The sequence below is a fragment of the Amblyomma americanum genome, chromosome 1, assembly GCF_052857255.1.
Source record: "Amblyomma americanum isolate KBUSLIRL-KWMA chromosome 1, ASM5285725v1, whole genome shotgun sequence".
Lineage (NCBI taxonomy): Eukaryota > Metazoa > Arthropoda > Arachnida > Ixodida > Ixodidae > Amblyomma > Amblyomma americanum.
Window position 1 is genome coordinate 253,315,286 of NC_135497.1, and position 16,603 is coordinate 253,331,888.

The 16,603-nt window shown below is 53.6% G+C and overlaps 1 protein-coding gene across 15 annotated transcripts in view; it reads right to left on the reverse strand.

Annotated features, from left to right (window-relative positions):
* The window catches only part of raw (NDT-like domain-containing protein raw), a 255,641-nt gene that overhangs the window by 36,931 nt on the left and 202,107 nt on the right, over window positions 1-16,603 (reverse strand). For 4 of the 15 annotated variants that reach the window (XM_077648997.1, XM_077648996.1, XM_077648993.1 and 1 more), the window contains exon 1: window positions 7,955-8,188. The exons of 9 other annotated variants lie outside the window; for them this stretch is intronic. The gene's annotated coding sequence lies outside the window, so the exon portion shown is untranslated. Of the gene's footprint in view, window positions 1-7,954; window positions 8,286-16,603 lie in introns of those variants that run through there. 2 more of the 15 variants (XM_077648989.1, XM_077648986.1) reach the window with 2 other exon arrangements.

Sequence of the window (16,603 nt, forward strand, 5' to 3'; positions counted from 1 at the left end):
TGCTCCGCGTCGGAGATGGGCTGGCCTGTCTCATCCGGAAGATGGTTTTCGTGCAGGTCAACGTTCTTTGCCACTGCGGTGCTCGGGAAAAGGACCCTTTGGATTTTTGAAGGGCCAGGAATACTATAAACGACAACTCGAAGCAACGACATTCTCCGGGGCTATAACGCAAGAGCAGCGAAAACTTCAGAATCCGGACTGTTCACTCCCAAGAATCTTGCAGGCAGCACATCAGGATCTATTACAACACGCTTGAGGGGCGCAAAGGCGCATCACAAAACGTCGCCTCACTCTCTTGTCGAGGAGCCCACCACAAGTCCGCCCCTGCCACTGCGGGAAACGGTGCCTGTGGTGCGGAGGACGCTGTTGCCTTGCAGGCCTGCTTCGCACGGGAGGCGGCGGTCTACTCTTTTGCTCCAGTGGGATCGCAACCCGCGCTGTATTCGCCAAAGTCGCACTACTTGCCCGAATTCGCAGCGACTAGTTGGACACAAAAGCTACGGCAAAATAAAGCAACAGCGCTGCACTTGCAGCTATTTTTCTCACTGAAATACCCGCCACTTGCATGCAACGTCGCTGTGTATTCAATAGAGACGCGAATACAGCACACGTTCCCAATCCAGCAAATGCAAACTTTGCAGTCGTCTTTCCCAGAGCAAAGGGGCGGACAAAAGCAATAGCGCCAGAGCCTTGTGAGACGCTGTGGGGGCAGAGTATTTTTTCCAAGCAAGTCAGTGAAATTAATTTTGTAATTATATGTTGTAATTGTATTATATATTGTAATTATATATTATACATAACTTTTTCTGACGTGCATCAGAGGAGCGATCAGCAACGCCAGATTACGTTCCGTGCCCCGCCGAGCGCAGCCAGTGACGCCCATTCAGGAAATGTCATAGAAAAATAGTTCGAAAGACAAGCAGGTGTACAAATAATGTTGCAAACGGAGAGCGCAATTCGGCGCCTACGTCACAGTGGCTGCCATGTTGGAGACCAGGGGCACGGCGAAAAGCTGCACGCTTCTGTAATCCGCTTATCGCCACCTGCTCCGGTCTGCACCGTGGAAGATATGCCGGCTGCTCCACCACAGCGCCAGTGACGTCACGAGCAATGAAGGTCTAAGAAATAGCTGCCATATAAAGCTCGCTGGACTGCTTTGTGCATTCGCTGCTTCCTGGGCGACGCACAGGTTGGGAAGGTGCATACGCACCACCTAAATCACAGAGCGCACTGAGTACATGGAAGCAGGTCACCGGAAAGATTTGGGAAGGAGAGTTTAGGAGGTTGGAGAGCGAGTACAAGCACTCGGACCGCAGGAGATTTTTGTCCAGGGGCTCCTTCTCGAGAACAGCGCACATGACGAAATCCCGGCACACACGACGGTCGCTGACACATCCCTTAAGAAGGTGCCTCGGTTGCGCCCCTATTATCCCGAACACGTCACATGTAGCCGCTCTGTGTTTTCCTATAAACTGGCCCAAACGCTCCGGGAAGCCGATCTGCGCAAGCACTTGCCACTTGGGCGGCCAGTTGCGGTGCTGTGCCCTTGGGAACTGAGCTAGGCGGCTCGGCCCGCACAAGCACCGCCCTCAAGCGCACGGTGTCCCGTGGCACGTCAACGTTCGCCGAGAAGGGACGCAGCAAACCGCGGCGGCTCCCACGCGAGGCGTCTCCGCGTAGAGGGGCGCCAGTCGCGTCCCGAACGCCGCGCGGAGGCCGGTTTGCCGGGCTGCTCGACGCGCGGGCTGGAATGCCTGCAAAAGGGTTGCATTTCTCGCCAGGGTGCAACAGGGGCGTCGTCCTTGGGCGGCCGACCGACATGCGCGGCGCCCACTCGGAGGAGGACCGCTTCGCATCGATCCGGAGGCCACCACGCACACAGCCCGGGAGGCCGTTTCCTCCCTCCGGCCCTTGGCGCTGCCCCGCAGCCGGCCCGCGATAAAAGTTCCCACGGCGTCCCTCGCGAGTCGTGCGAATCCCCGCAGCTGCGAATCAAACGCAGGGGACGTGGTGCGCGCACAGTTGGCCGCCGCGATGTTTTTCTGCGTCGACTGCGCTCTCCTGCCTGCGGCAATAAAGATATTGTCCGAGTCGCAAAGGTCGTCGACGATGGAGCCGTTTCGACATAGCATGCACTTGCAGCCCTGTGCCTGCCACCATCGTGGGAGTCCAAGAAGAGGCCTCCGGCTGTTGTGCGCGATGGTGTGCTTTTTGTTTTGCGAGCGACGCAATCAGGCGCGCAGTGTCAGACGGGAGGAGCCCGTCGGCCCGGCCGCTATGCCGAAAGCAGGCTTGGTCGACAGCCTGCAACTCCGCCTCCGCAAGACTGTCCAGTTTCTGCCGGCAGCACTTTTCCCAAAATCTTCTCGTTAACATATATCCCTGCTGTTTCCTTCGCGCACTCCCTTTCCCAGGGAGCACTGAACGTTAGAATAATGTTGTATCGTAATCATTAGTTTAAGGGTTAGGACTAAACATTACTCCAGTACTGTGTCCTAAATGTTATTAAATGTTTTTAAATCACAACCATAAAACAACATTACGAATATATTTTAAGCACTGTGTCACAGAACGTTTCCCACTGTTTCTACAGTAATGACCTTCAACTAGCAGTCCTTCTCAACTAAATCGCTTAGAATGTGCCTGTCGGAGATTGCGTGCAGAGCCTCTTTTTTTTGTGAGAAAAATTTGCTCATTGCCTATTCGCCACTATCACTCATGGGACACCCCTAAAAATGACTGCATGAGCTTGACTCCGTGCTATCCGTTGGGAGGTGAGTGTATACGTGTTGTGCTGCATTGTGGAGCTCAAGTACCACCCCCGTTGTTGGCCCTTGCAAGGTGTCGACAAAGTTGCTCACCTTCACTATACAACGGGCTCTGCAGGTCTACAATTTCAGAGAATGTTGCTTAAATGCTTAATTCAGGTTGCGGAAAGGTCATTCCAACGTTTATTTGTAACATTTGCGAACCATTATAAAGATCTTACTATAAGAGCAAAGAATTAAGCTTTGACCGAAACAAAAAAGTAACATTGCTGTAATGTTTCAATGCTACCCGGGTTGGCCCGCGCTTCGTTTTTTCGCGTCCCATCGTGTGTGCATCCCTTTACGCACTTTCCATTTCCGAAGCACGTATTTCCAGACATCTCAAGCTAAAATCGTTCGAGGCGCTGCAGAACAATGTGAGTTAATGATGGCAGATTATATGTTTCCCCCATATCCACTGGCCTGCGCAAAAAGGTGGAAAGGGTCCGTGCTCCCTCCCGCAGCTTTCCGCAAGGGGCGCAGATCTGCTCAGGTTGACCGCCCGCGGCCTGCCTCACCCCTCTCGCATTGATGAACCCTGCCTACGCCTACGTTTTTAAAGTGAAGAGTGAGGTATTGGGCGCGAAGACGGCTCTTTACGCATGGCAAGCGACCCCGCTCATACGAAAGTGCACGCAACCAGCTGTTAACGAGAGGCATTATTTTTCGATTTGTGAATGGGACAGCAAGCTAACACGACGATGTGAACGCATACAGCGGGGAGAAAACATCGAGCAGCCGCACAACGCAAGCACCGAGACAAAGCAGCACTGCAGGTCGCGCCTTGTTTGCAGAGTACAACGAATAACACACCCACGGTCGATCGCTTTATAGCCTGATAGCCAATTAATCAAGCTGCGCAATTCCCCCGAACCAAGGTAGCTAGCTCCCTTCTCGCAACGCGAGCATACCTCTGCATGCTCGGCCGCGACAACGTAAGCTCTGACGTCGTCGGCGGTGAGCGCGCAACAGCTGAGCTAGCGGTGCCCGAGCCGCAGCTAATTGCCCGCGCTGCTGACGCGCGCCCTTGTTTACAACGGCCCGGTGCGCGCTCGACGAGCAGTGGCGGCGTCCGATTGCCGAATGCGCGCGCATTTATCGCTCCGGTGGTGCGTGCCCCGCCGCACGCTCCTCGCGCGATTGTAAGGCAGGGCTTGGCTAGCGGTGCGTGGCCGACGGGGCGTCCCCGGCATTGTACGACGCGGGTACCGACAAGCAAGAAGCACCCCGCTGCGGAGCGCTGCGCTTGTGCCGCTAAAGACGACCGCCCGTGGACAGAGGGCGACTGCAGGAGGTCGCGCCCCACGCGCCGACTGCAGAGGACGCCGGCCCTCGGAGAAGACGCGGCCAGTTCTGATCCGTTTTTTGGCCCCGCATTTCCTCCCGCAAATTTCCCGGACACTGTGCCATTACGCGGCCTCGACAGGTAACGCCGCTGTCGTGCAGACGCTAAGGGCTTAATGCCGGTAAATAGAGATCCCAGGGAAACACTCGCAATTTCCGTCGATCGAAATCTAGCGTGTAATCTCATGTATAAGGTAAGATTCTGCGAACTGTAGACGAAGACATAAGCCATGAAGCGAACTGAGCGCACGTCTAAGGGAACGACAAACATCAGCTTGCGGAGGACCAGTTTCCCTCTCCACGGAAAAAAAAAAAAGAAGCTTGGATTTTTTTTTGCATCGAATACTTGTCACTTCTAAACCCCTTAACTCGAACAACCCTTTATGCGGACTGATCCCTTGGTCCCGTCAACGTCGTGTATGAAAAGGCTCAGCTCGAACTGCGCATAATTTCGAAATATTGTAAGTCGAATGTAGTATATGTTTTCAGGCGTCAAGCGAATCTTGCACTAGTCGACGCGCGAACGAGGGCGGGCAGTCACACCTAGGGAGCCTCCGTGTACCGGTTTACATGGAGGCTTCGTACCCAGCGTGCACCTGCATCTCCGCCATTCACGACCGCGTTCACGCAGGGCGCGCGGGCCAACAAACCGAAACGGCTCCGGTCCTAATACCTAGGGGTGGGACTCTTCGGTTTAAACCGAACATAACCGATAAAAGTACGCCGATTTCAGTTTTCGAAATTCGGTTCTAACCGAAAGAGGTCAGTGCTCTTGGTAACAAAGGTGTAGCTAGCTGGCTGTTGAATGCAAGTTACACTCAATCAAAATTAAAAATAATTATGCAGGGAAGCCAGGGGCATGATGCGACGGTGACATTGTTGGACATGCAGCGCAGTTGTGCGATTTGAGGTATTGCTCCGCTAGATTACACGCCTCTGCAGATCGGGAAGCATCATCTCCTCGCTGCCTTCTAGTTAAGCACTCTTTGTTGACTATCGCCACCTGATTAGAGCAGTTAGTCGGTTCATTAACTGCGTGGTGTCGGACACTGACTCGAGACCGCGCATGGGCTCCATGAATAGGTGTGTTAATTCTGGCCACCGCGACGATTGAGCGGCAGTTCCATCGCCGCCATCAATACGCAGACCACGTGATGCGCCGCCCTCGCGCACACCGCATATCGACAACCCAACGATAACTAGACAACCTAGTTCTTAAATGTAAACATCCACTTCCGATTTTGTCGGCCGGCTATCTCGTTTAACTTGAGTTACTGTTTTAATTACGACAGCAATTTGAGCTCCAAGCACTTCGATTTTAATGTTAATTACTGGTAAAAAAATTGTTCAGGATGACAAAAACACCCGAGATAGATTTGAAGTGACTTTAGACGACGCAGAAGTACTACAATAAATCACCTAAAAACAGTCAGTATTTAATTGAAATAAAACCGAAATAAAACCGACAAAGGTCCTTCGAATTTTCAAAAAATAAAAACCGAAAAGTACAACCCGTATATATGCTTGAAGGTCACGGCTGCCCCGTAGCTTGATACGACAGGCCGCCGCATTCAGAACGCATTCAAAAGATCCATCGAGGATCGCTGAAGTTCTTTAGGGCAAAATTAAGCTTCTAGTAGGTTGGCGGCCTGTTGACCTACTGGAAGCTTAATTTTGCCCTAAAGAACTCTTAAGCGATCCTCGGTGGATCTTTTAATGCGTTTAGCCAAACGTTCGTTATATCCGAGGTCAACACAGTAAGTCCGTTCCACCCTAGGCCCAAACACGAAAGTTCGTTGTATCCTTAACGCTCGAAAGTTTGTTACATCCGAGGTCTCATACTTAGGTTCGGTATATTCGCGTTGGCATCCTAAGGTTAGGTTGCCCAAGGTTAACACACGAAAGGTCGTTATACCGTAGGTCGCCTGCTAAGGTTCGTTGTTTCCGAGGTAGCATACGAAGTTGGTTTACAGCTCCATGCGCAGGTTGCCATGCCTACCCATCGGGGCAGGTGCGCAACCTGCCACCGGCTACTGACAGGCGGCGGTCGCCATTTCCGCTTGCACTAACTCTTTCAATGCTAAGGCATTTAATAAAGTTGCTTACTATTATTACACGGCGGCGATCGGTTCGTACGCGTCACCTCCACGGCGCTGCACCGCCGCTAGCGCACACCTCCATCCAGCAGCGGCGCGGCGCCGCGTCTCCGGACGCTCCCTGACGCCACAGACGCCTCGGAGCCCGTCGCCCAAGCACACGCGAGTCAGGCGTGGGCTCGTCGAGACGCCTGCGCGAACGGCTGCGGGGACGCCTTTTCCGGCCCGCCGCTCGGCTTGCGGCCGCCAGGAAACGCATCAGGGCCACTTCCAATGGCAACCAGCTTCCGCCTGACAGAGATGTGGCCTTGCTCGAAGTCAGCCTAGCGGCTGGCAGGCGCGCGCTTTGCGCTCGTAATCTGTAGAGCGCAGTCCGGAAGAAACAGAGCCCTTTATCGGAGAAGCCGTGGTGCTGCTCTCAGCAGTCTCAAGGCCTGCCAACTTCTGGTGGCTTCCCTACCCTGAGGGGTTGCCGCAGTCTGCAGCCGCGCCCCGTCTCGCGCTGACCGCGAGTAAAGACATGTGACTGACGCAAAGGCCCGCCTCCCCTCAGACCAAGACACTTCCGCAGTTGGGATGCTACACAGCGTTTCCCAGTTGGACACTAGGGATCGGCCGAATTTCCCCAGCGCGCGAAAATGCGGCACCTTTTATACGATGCGCAAATATCCGTGTTGCAAGATCGCAAGCTCCGGTCAAAGCTCGCGTTGTGTACGGCTGTAAACACAATTTGCTTGTAAAAACCGACGGTCACATGAGGAAGGGGAATAGTTCCGGTGCCAGCTGTTAGCAGCTTTGGCTATGACATAATGCGTGCGCAGTCGAACTGACTATAGTCTCGCAGAGTTGTTGCGGGAAGGCAGGACAACTTCTGTCTTATCCATTCCGTACTATCAGCGGGCGGCGGACACGCTTTCCATGCGCAAACGTCGGCGTGCGTGCCGCCTCCTGCCGAGCGCACCTGGGTGCTTCACCATACGCCTCAAACAGATGGCGCTTGCTTGCTCAGTGGAACTAGCTGCGTTGCCCAACGCGAGCAACAGCGTCGGTCATAACTGTCGTCACAGATGCGCGGCCTGTGAAACGACTCTAGATAAAGGGGAGCTCGTTCTCGGAGATGTGATAAAAGGGGGTGAATGCTGCGGAGGCCTCGTCGACAGCACGCTGTGTCGCGCCCATTGAGGCAGCCGCGTCGGCCTGCTTCCGCCCGCAGACCCGCACGCAGGATATCCGCGAACAGAGCTGCGGCCGCGGTCGCGCAGACCGCCTGCCGCCGACTGTTGGTACCGAGCGTCGATCGGCGAACCAGTCTGGCGGCTCGCGCGCGCCTTTCAAAAAATCGTTTCGACGCGCCGCTAAAACGCGCCGGAATGGGGACGACGACGCGTAGGCGGACAAACGCGCGCCGTCGAGCGCTTCTACTCGCGGTGACGAAACGCGGCTCGACACTTGTTAAGTGACGGTGCCTCGGAAGGGCCCCAGCGCACCGCGCTTGTTGCTGCGGCCGCTGGGGCCGCTTCCGTGCGCCGCCGGAAGCTCGGCGGCATACGGATTCCATGCTAAGCAAGGGAGTGAGTTAGATGGGCGGAGCTGCAACCGTGCAACGTGTGGCCGAACTCAGCGCACGCACTTGAAGCATCGCGGGCCGTGCGCGGTCGTCAGAGAGGCCGACGAAGCCCGTCGGCCTGCCGGACAGCCGCCACTCACCGATTCCCCGTGAAGAGAGCATGTTGCCGGTGGCTCGCAGCGCCGCAGAACTATCGTGTGTGGCGGTGACTACGCCGTATCCAGAGGGTGCGTTGGCTCGGGCGACCGACGGCGGGGGAAGCTGAGGAGGGGCCGCGCGTATCTCTCGGTGCGCACCAGTCGCTCGACTGCGGCCTGCGCGCCCGATGCGCGGCCCTTTTGGCCGCCGCTGCGCCGCCGGCCGACTCGTCGGGGCGGTCGGACCGCTTCCTGCGCGCAGACGGCGCTGCGGCCGCAGCCGACGATGACCGACGCCGGCTCGTGCGGCGCGGTCTGGAGCGCGGCCGCGCACAGGGGGCCACCGTTGGGCAGTCTTCTTTTTTTCTTACTGGCGGCGTTTTCCCTTGGGGGTGCCGCTTTTCAGTGGAGGGGAGAACTTTGGACTCGACGTTCGACCACTTTTAACCAGCACATTATCGTGCAATACGACAGCACAATAGACACAAAGGTTCAGGAGCTCAGAAATCGTGCGTGCATACTGTACAGGCGCGGACATAAGTAAACGAAGTACAGTATTCCGTTCGAAGTGCAATGACGGCTTCCATAGAGGAAATGAAACAACACTCTTGGTCTGTGAGAAAGCTCATTGGCGTCTACAGCAGCATGCACATACGGTAGCTAGAAATTTCAATTAGGCAGCGCGTGAAAAATGTTTGAAGGCAACAGCGTACTGAGCTTACTTTTGACCGCACCTGTACGTAGTTCTTACGTATTCGGGATAGCTAACCAGGGTGGCGAGATCCATCGCAGTAAACAAAAAAAAATAGATATAAGCTTACAGGGTCAGAGCATTAATCAGCGAAAGCTGACTGGTCTGCAGTGGCAGGCTCATTTTGACGTTTCACAGGCGACTGCCCGGTTGGGCGTCTCATAGGCCCGTTTTGGCATCTATTCCACTTGTTGTCTTCGCTTCGATCGCGTTCCTGGCACGCTTTACGGACTCCAGGACCCGCTTGCACGAAGCAAGAAGTCTAGTTCCCAGTGTTGTCTTACACGCAGTCTAAACCTAGCTCCGTTGGTTCTGAGGAAAGGAAAGGCGCACAACTGGCTCCCTGGGTCAGTGGACACCTCAATCGCGCTTTCAAGTACGTGGTGGTGGTGGTGTACACCTAACGTGTAACTCCCTGAACTGCTTCTACTAAATTGCTTGTACAAAGCTATTACATATTTCGCTGTAAAAGTAACGGACGCGCCGCACAAGTTTACTTGTGGAGCCCATGTATGCAGTGAGTTCGTGATGTAAATGAAATTTACAGCCTTGATATTTTACCCTTCGCAAAAACGACTTGAGCGCAACCGAATTTAGGGCCGGTCCATATATGTTTGCCTGCACATCGCTGTTGTTCATACGCTACCTTCAGAATATAGCTTAGTACACGGCGATATCGGAGCAATACGAAATGCATTCAAAAGCTACGCAGAAAACGGGAAGACGGGCACACAAATGCTACTCCGAGGTATATCAAGCTTCTATTTGCACGACCTTCAGAAAGGAACCTTAAAAACCAACGCAACTAGGCTTGCGAGCACAGTATAAGGCTCAGATAAGCAGCGTGTTCGAATATGTTCAGCATGATCAAGTGTTCGGGCACGAGACCATACCGAACCATTCATGGGCCTCCTAAAGCTGCAGCCCGCTTGTCTGCTGGACTTTAAATTGTGGCATCTAATAACTTAATTATCGCAGGAGCTGCTGACAGTAGGCAACACGCGAGTTCTATGTCGCAGACAACGTGCAACGGTGCTGGACAGCATGTTGCACGCTTGCCGCAGCGACAGCACACGCGAGTTTGCCGAGAGCGGGCAGCCGATGCCGAGCTCAACGAACATCTCTGGTGATGCCTTCGAGTGGTGCGATGGCGCGGCGTTTTCACCCTGGCGTTTTAGATAATGGCGCGACCGATTCCTCCTCGTCCAAGGGTTGCGTGTGTCGAGTACACTTGCGGTTGCGCTCAGTGTCATTCTCGCGGTTGTACTTGGCAGAAAATGAAAAGATTAAGCGACACTTCTGCGTTGTAGATCGCCGTTGAATGACGGGGTTTTTCGAAACGCCGAATTTCGCGCTGGGGCACTGAATTGAGCTGAGCGTGACAACTCGCCGTCCGTAACAGCAGTATGTCCGCAACGGAGAGAAGCTTCTGGATCACGGGAGCCACCTATAAGAGCAACGAAAACCGAATTTTCTCGCAGCTCATGACCCCAGCTTGAAATTCGATGGTGTACCTGAGGAGATCGAACTTCCCCGACATCTCCGACTTTTCCTCAATAGCTCCGAAGAAAGAAGAAAGGCAACGAAGAAATTAAGATAGACGGCATATCAACGAGCACGCTTTCACTGCCGCCAATGACACGGTTCATACCAAATGACTGCGGTCAGACAAAAAGAAAAACACCAAAGCGGGGACTTATTGTCAGCACTTTGGGCCTTGCGTATAGAGCAGATGACGCATGGTTCCCCTTGCGAATGCAAGCGCATGAGCGCGATTAAAACCTGCTGCGCGAGTGACTCTACAGCTCCGTTGAGGGCAGTGACTTGTTGCACGTCGCTCAAGACGAAGTGTGTTTAGTGAGGTGAAGGTGGAAACGAAACAGCCGAAAACGGGTCATATTTTTCATGCTTACCAATTGACCAAACACGCGAGCGCTTTGAAGTGTTCATGCAAGCCTGCTGGCGGGAACGATAGGCTGCTTACGCGCTTGACTTCCTCAGTGTGCTACTCCGGTTACGTAAAGACACAAATAAACATACAAGACCTGTAATGTATAAGAGACCTCTGCCGTGTGGCCAGGCATACGTCGGCCAGTGGGGGGATGTTGCCTGAACAAAAAGGTTCCGGGAGCATCACAGGTCATATGGTACATTGCTTTATAAGTGTAAGGAGTGCATACCATTGTTTGATAACACCACAGTCCTCGTTCGGTCGCAGGATAAGATGCAAAGGGAAGCCTTTTGCATGATGTCCGGAAATGAAGGCACACGCGTGACTCACCCTTCAGTTACTTTGACGAAGCGGGAGGTCGACTTGTTAAGGAAGTCCCTCCGCACACGTCCAACAACCAGAGACGAGAAGAAGCAGATTCAAGCACCCTCCATTTTTCTTCAGGTTTTTTAACAGCTTCGCTTGATAGTTTGTGCTCTATCAGTCTGTGGGGTTTCTTTCGTCCCTTGTTGCGTAGCCAGAGTAGCGGGAAGTCAAGCGTGAAAAACGAGCTATTTGTACACGTAGCTTCACTGTTTACGGGGCTGTTTTCTTCCCTTTCGCCTGTCTAACTGAATACAGAGTTGACAGTACTATTTCCAGTTGAGGTGCCTTTCCCCTTGCCTCGGGCTTCTCCCGTACGGGTCGCACTTTTTCCACGCGCGATTTGTCGCGATCAGCCGATTCGGGCGATATCGCGGCGACAAATGCTGGCATGAGATAGCCATCAAAAGCCAGAATACACGATATTGCAAAGTACGCGAGAGAGACAGGCGCTTGAGAAGGCTATTACAGAGACGGGGTGCCAACGCCTGCAACTTGTGTTCTTTGCACTTTCGAGCGGAACGGTGGCCACACCTATTTTCGAAAATAAAAAGAAGTGTTATCAGGCCGGGAGTAACTGCCTAGGCGGCAGCACAGAATTGCCTGCGATAACCTTTGCGAACTTTCTTCCGTTAGGGCTGCAGCACACAGGTGTGATCCCTGCCACGGTATTGCACGTATGCGGGCGAAAAGCGCGTGTATCCAGATGTTGGTGCGACTTGAGAGGGCCCACAGATGGCACAGACGAACCCGAAACATCGACACTGTTCGACGCTTGCTACGGCAGCGTGAAAAAACCCCTTGTTATCGTGAACATACGCACTGAGAAGCGCTGCGCGTCGTCCGTGCAAGGCCCGAGCCGCATCTTAAGCCCAAAGGCGTCCAGCGGCTTACATCGGTGCGCTCTGCTTTCGTTTTACCTCTGTCAAAAGCTATACAGTCAACAGACACGCCTCTATAAGAGAGCAGCGACGGTCTCGGCAGACGGAATGCTCCGACGGGAACCGTGGACGCAGTACGTATACAATGCATCCCGTGTACAATGCATCCGAAGCAGGTGCCCCTGCGCTACCGAAATAATGCTCTCAATCAGACTGCACCGCTGGCCTAATGGTTCGAGCATGTGTCTCACATGATGGAGGTGCGGGGTTCGATCTCCAGTGCTGCCGGCTACCCATAGGTGATACAATGCGCCGGTATATATGCTTTTCCCTGGACTGCTGGCTTCTATTCGGTGAAATGCTTGGAAAATGGGTCTGTGACCCCACCGTGAGTAGAAAATTACTTTTGCCATGGCGCTCTTTGGGCAGTGCTGCCCTCGCGTCATTAAAACCCACCACCACCACCAAGTGCGGTCGGGACGTTGAACTTTACTGCCGCCACGGAGTGAACTCACTGCACTGAGCAGCCTCTGAAACTTGAGCCGTTGCTGCTTCCGCACTCTTTTCACCAATTTCGTTCTGCCCTTGCTCTCAACTTCCTGGGTAGCTGGTCATCTCATTGACTGCGACTTGACGCCGGCCATTGTGTTCATCGCGATGCCGTTTTCGGACCCGTGCCTTCACTCGTGGGTGTTGAGAACCACCGAAGAGGCGTGCGTAACTCCGCGGGTGTTGTCCACGGGCTCGTCGCGAACGGCTAGCGTGGGAGGCACGTCTTGGGCGCGTCCGAGAACAACTCCCTCTCATGCGAGGAGCGAGTCCCGCCAGCACTCGGAACTCGCTGTGTTTCGCGCCTGGCGTTGGAAAGCGCGGAAGCAGCGCGCGGGGCCACGCCCACCGTCCAGCTGGCGGTGGTCCACCGCACTGAGCCCCGTGCTGTGGCTACTCCGACGATTCCGCTGCCGCCTGCGCAGATAGCGCGCTCCCCCCCCCCCCCCCTTTTTTTTTCTTCTCCCCCGCGTTTTTCTTTTCTTCTCTCGGTCGTCGCGCAACTTGACACCGCATCATACAGCACTCGCTGTTTCTGGGAAAACACGCGTAGGCTCCGGAGGCGCCGTGGAAATTTTCTGCTTCGGCTCCTGCTCCCGCTGCTAGCGCGTTCTGCTTGGGTCGATTAATGCCAGCGTTTATGCACCGTTCACGGCTGCCGCCAATGCGCACTGCGGCCTTTTGTTGACATACGCAAACAGCGGGTCCCCTTTGCCCGTGTGCTGTGCGATGTCAGTGCACGTTAAAGATCCCCAGGTGGTCCAAATTGTTCTGGAGCCCTCCACTACGGCACCTCTTTCTTCCTTTCTTCTTTCACTCCCTCCTTTATCCCTTCCCTTACGGCGCGGTTCAGGTGTCCAACGATACATGAGACAGATACTGCGCCATTTCCTTTCCCCCAAAACCAATTATTAATTTGGCGATGCTGAAATATCACGTGTATCTTTTCCCAGCTCCGAAGAAAGCCCGCTGAATACACAACACAACGTGACTAGCGCATTCGCGCGCCACGATCGTGCTGCTCCCAACCATGGTGTCACCGCAGATCATCGCGTGCGGCGCTCGACTTGCGCAGCTACCGCGCAGCGTCAGCGGTCCGCCAGCCCGCGAAGCGCGTGCGTGCGGTCCAAGTCGGCGGCCGTCCTGCACATCCGCGTGCCAGCAGAGCGGTACACACGTCGCTGTGAGCACGCGCCGGTTGAGCGCTCCGCTCGAAGGCGTTCCGCCCGAGGCGTTCGAATGTTTGACGCCGCTGCGCCACAGGCTGCGTTTCGGGACTCGTTCGTCTCACGCCACCACGCACAAATGCGTACGCGGCGTCTCGTCCGCCGAACTGCGCCAGATAAAATGTGCAGCGCATCGAACGACCACGACGAGACATTTCGCGCGAAGTTGTGCTTCATATCGCACAACCAGCGCACATGCGCAGATAATACGCGGCGGTGGAATGAGACTGCCTCTTACGTGCCTTTGTTAGCTCTGTTCCTTGTGCAGCGGAATGGAGTGCACGATTACTACGGTTCGTGGGTAGACGATACGCCGAGAGGCAAATCGTTTACAGAAACAAAAATTGACGGTCGATTTGCGTAGTTAGGCCAATTGCGACTTAGTCGCGCTAGCACTTCGGTATTCACTTCGGTTCCCGTGTCGGCCGGTGTTCGGATCCATTGTTCACGGATGCAAATTGATCGGATAGCGATAATGGGTTATGACATATATGCGTTCTTTAAGAACGCGCTTGTCAGCGCTACAATACGGTAGCGCAACAGCGCAGTCACGTGGTTTTTCATATTGCAGAATAAATTTTCCGGAATTAAACTAATAAAGCGGAATTAAAAAAAAAAACTCTGAAGAGCACCACATGATGGGAAACAATACCTCTTTGGTTTTACCCAGCTCCGGTACGCCACTTTTAAACCCTTGGTTCAAGTTACGTGAAACACCCTGTACATATACCGGGAAGGTTGCCCACAGCCCGGCGGGCAGGGGGACAGCCTGGCACAAAGCAGGCTTGAAACAAAGAAAGAAAGAAAGAAAGAAAGAAAGAAAGAAAGAAAGAAAGAAAGAAAGATAAAAACAAACAAACAACGGCTAAATGCGATGAATGGGCATATAAGCACTACCAGACTAATAAAAAGCGAAGGTGTTGGGCTCGTGGCACACATAGCGCAGTGTTCACCGACATGAGCGAATTATCTTGTAAAAGTTCTGGCTTCCCGCGCGGCGCATCATTCGACTGAAAATTCTGAAAAGCGGTTTTGAAATTTTCAGCACGTCTTCATTATATTGCTGCTGTGGTAGGTTCCAGCGGCTAGATGAGCTACAGGCGGATAGGAGCGGTCCATCGGCGGAGGCAGAAGAAAAAAAAAAGATGCCGAGTAAAAGTTTGCGAGAGGCACGGAATGCCTTCGGATGCGTACTGGGACACATCACAGACAGCCAAAGCGTGTGTCGGGCCACTGACAAGAACTGGTGCCGATCGCGCACGTTTAGTGCGTAGTAAGCATGCTCATGTCGAAAATTAAGCGTCGCGAGTTGATCATTCACCTCCGTCCTGATAGCGTGAGTGACAACAACTTGTTCTTTGCGCGCACGTCACCGCTTATGCCGCCGCCGCTTAGAGCGGAAGAGGGGAGTAGGAGCGCCACTAGTGAGCACTGACCCCATCTCACCTTGTTCCTTTGCTTTACTGTCCGTATGTCTCTGCAATGATGTGGGAATGCGTTTCCTAACACGCGTAAGTGCTTGGATCATTTGTTTCTGAACGTACTGCGAAACTTGACCTGGAAAACCTAGCTGTTTTACGCTTATCCTAGGTGTGCACGCGTCACTCTCGTACCGGTACAGAATTTTTACGGTCTTTTCATTTGTATTTGCTTGTCTTCCTTCGGATTTATATTAAATCCTTTTAGTTTTTTATTTCTTTTGTTTCGGTCGCATGTAGCCAGAAACAATTTCTCGCTTTAAAATCGATAATGCATTACTCTCAGTAATTCGGAACGCGCTACAAGCTGCATATTGTATACCGCTGGACGTTTTCGACTCTCGGTACCAGCAAGGGTGTTCCACTGCCTCGCTCGCACGTGTTGGGCGAAAGTCACGAGTCAGACGAGGCCGACGGAACGCTTGAATCGCCGCAGCGTGCTCTGGCGGTAAGGCGCACTCCAGTGTTAAGACGAGGAACTTGATGAAGCCTAATTGCCGCACTACTGAATGTAAGAAAAAAAAGATACAAAGCGTACAAAGTTAGCAGCAGGTCCGTTCCAGGCACTGCGAGCGTCTCTCTCGTTGAAGGGGTGAGTCGCGTTTCCGCGCAGTGAGCAGTTAATTTATCTTCAATGCAATTGCGTTGACGTTGTTGTTGCTCCACAATGTCGGTTCTCGACGGAGACGGGGTCCGTTTGGGCGCGACACGTTGCAGGAGGGAGAAGCAGGCGTTCTTCTTGGCACAAAGTACAGCTCGGTTTATTCGCAGATTACTGACAACTTTTTACATCGACCAGAGCGATCGCTATCATGCAGAATGATCGGGAGCGTCAGGCCTTGCAGAGCTTGCCCCTGTGAAACTCTGTCAGCCTGACTGGCCTCACACGCTGCGGCTCCTCGTTCTTCGGAACGTGGCCAGCGCAAAGATTGACCCTGTCCTCTCACTCCTCCGAATCTCCACCAACCTCCGAGTTCCTCCCCCGAGGCCCCCTTCCGAGTCTATCTTTCGGCGCAGGAACGCCTCCGTAAATCAGTTTGCCAAACATTACGGAGACCATTTTATTGACCAATCAGAAATGAGCTTGTTAGCGGCTTCATTAGTGCGCTACTCATGAGTACGACAAACACCGGACGCAAAGACCACACATACAGACAGGGCGCTAACTATCAACTGATTGTATTGCGCGGTAAATTCATTTCATGTGAACTTTTAAAAAGAAAACATAAAAACACATAAAAACGGTGGCGTCAGGGTGCTTGAGTTAGCTTCTTAACGTGTGTGATTAATGGGCATGCGCGGAGGGTACAGGTCTTTCACGTCATTTAAACGGCCGACTTCCCGCTTCCTCAGCGTGACTGACGGGTCACTTAGGCATGCGCGTTCATTTTCTTAAGCACTGCCCATGCAGTACCCTTAAGTATGCCTCATGCAATAGCCAACAAAGCAGACA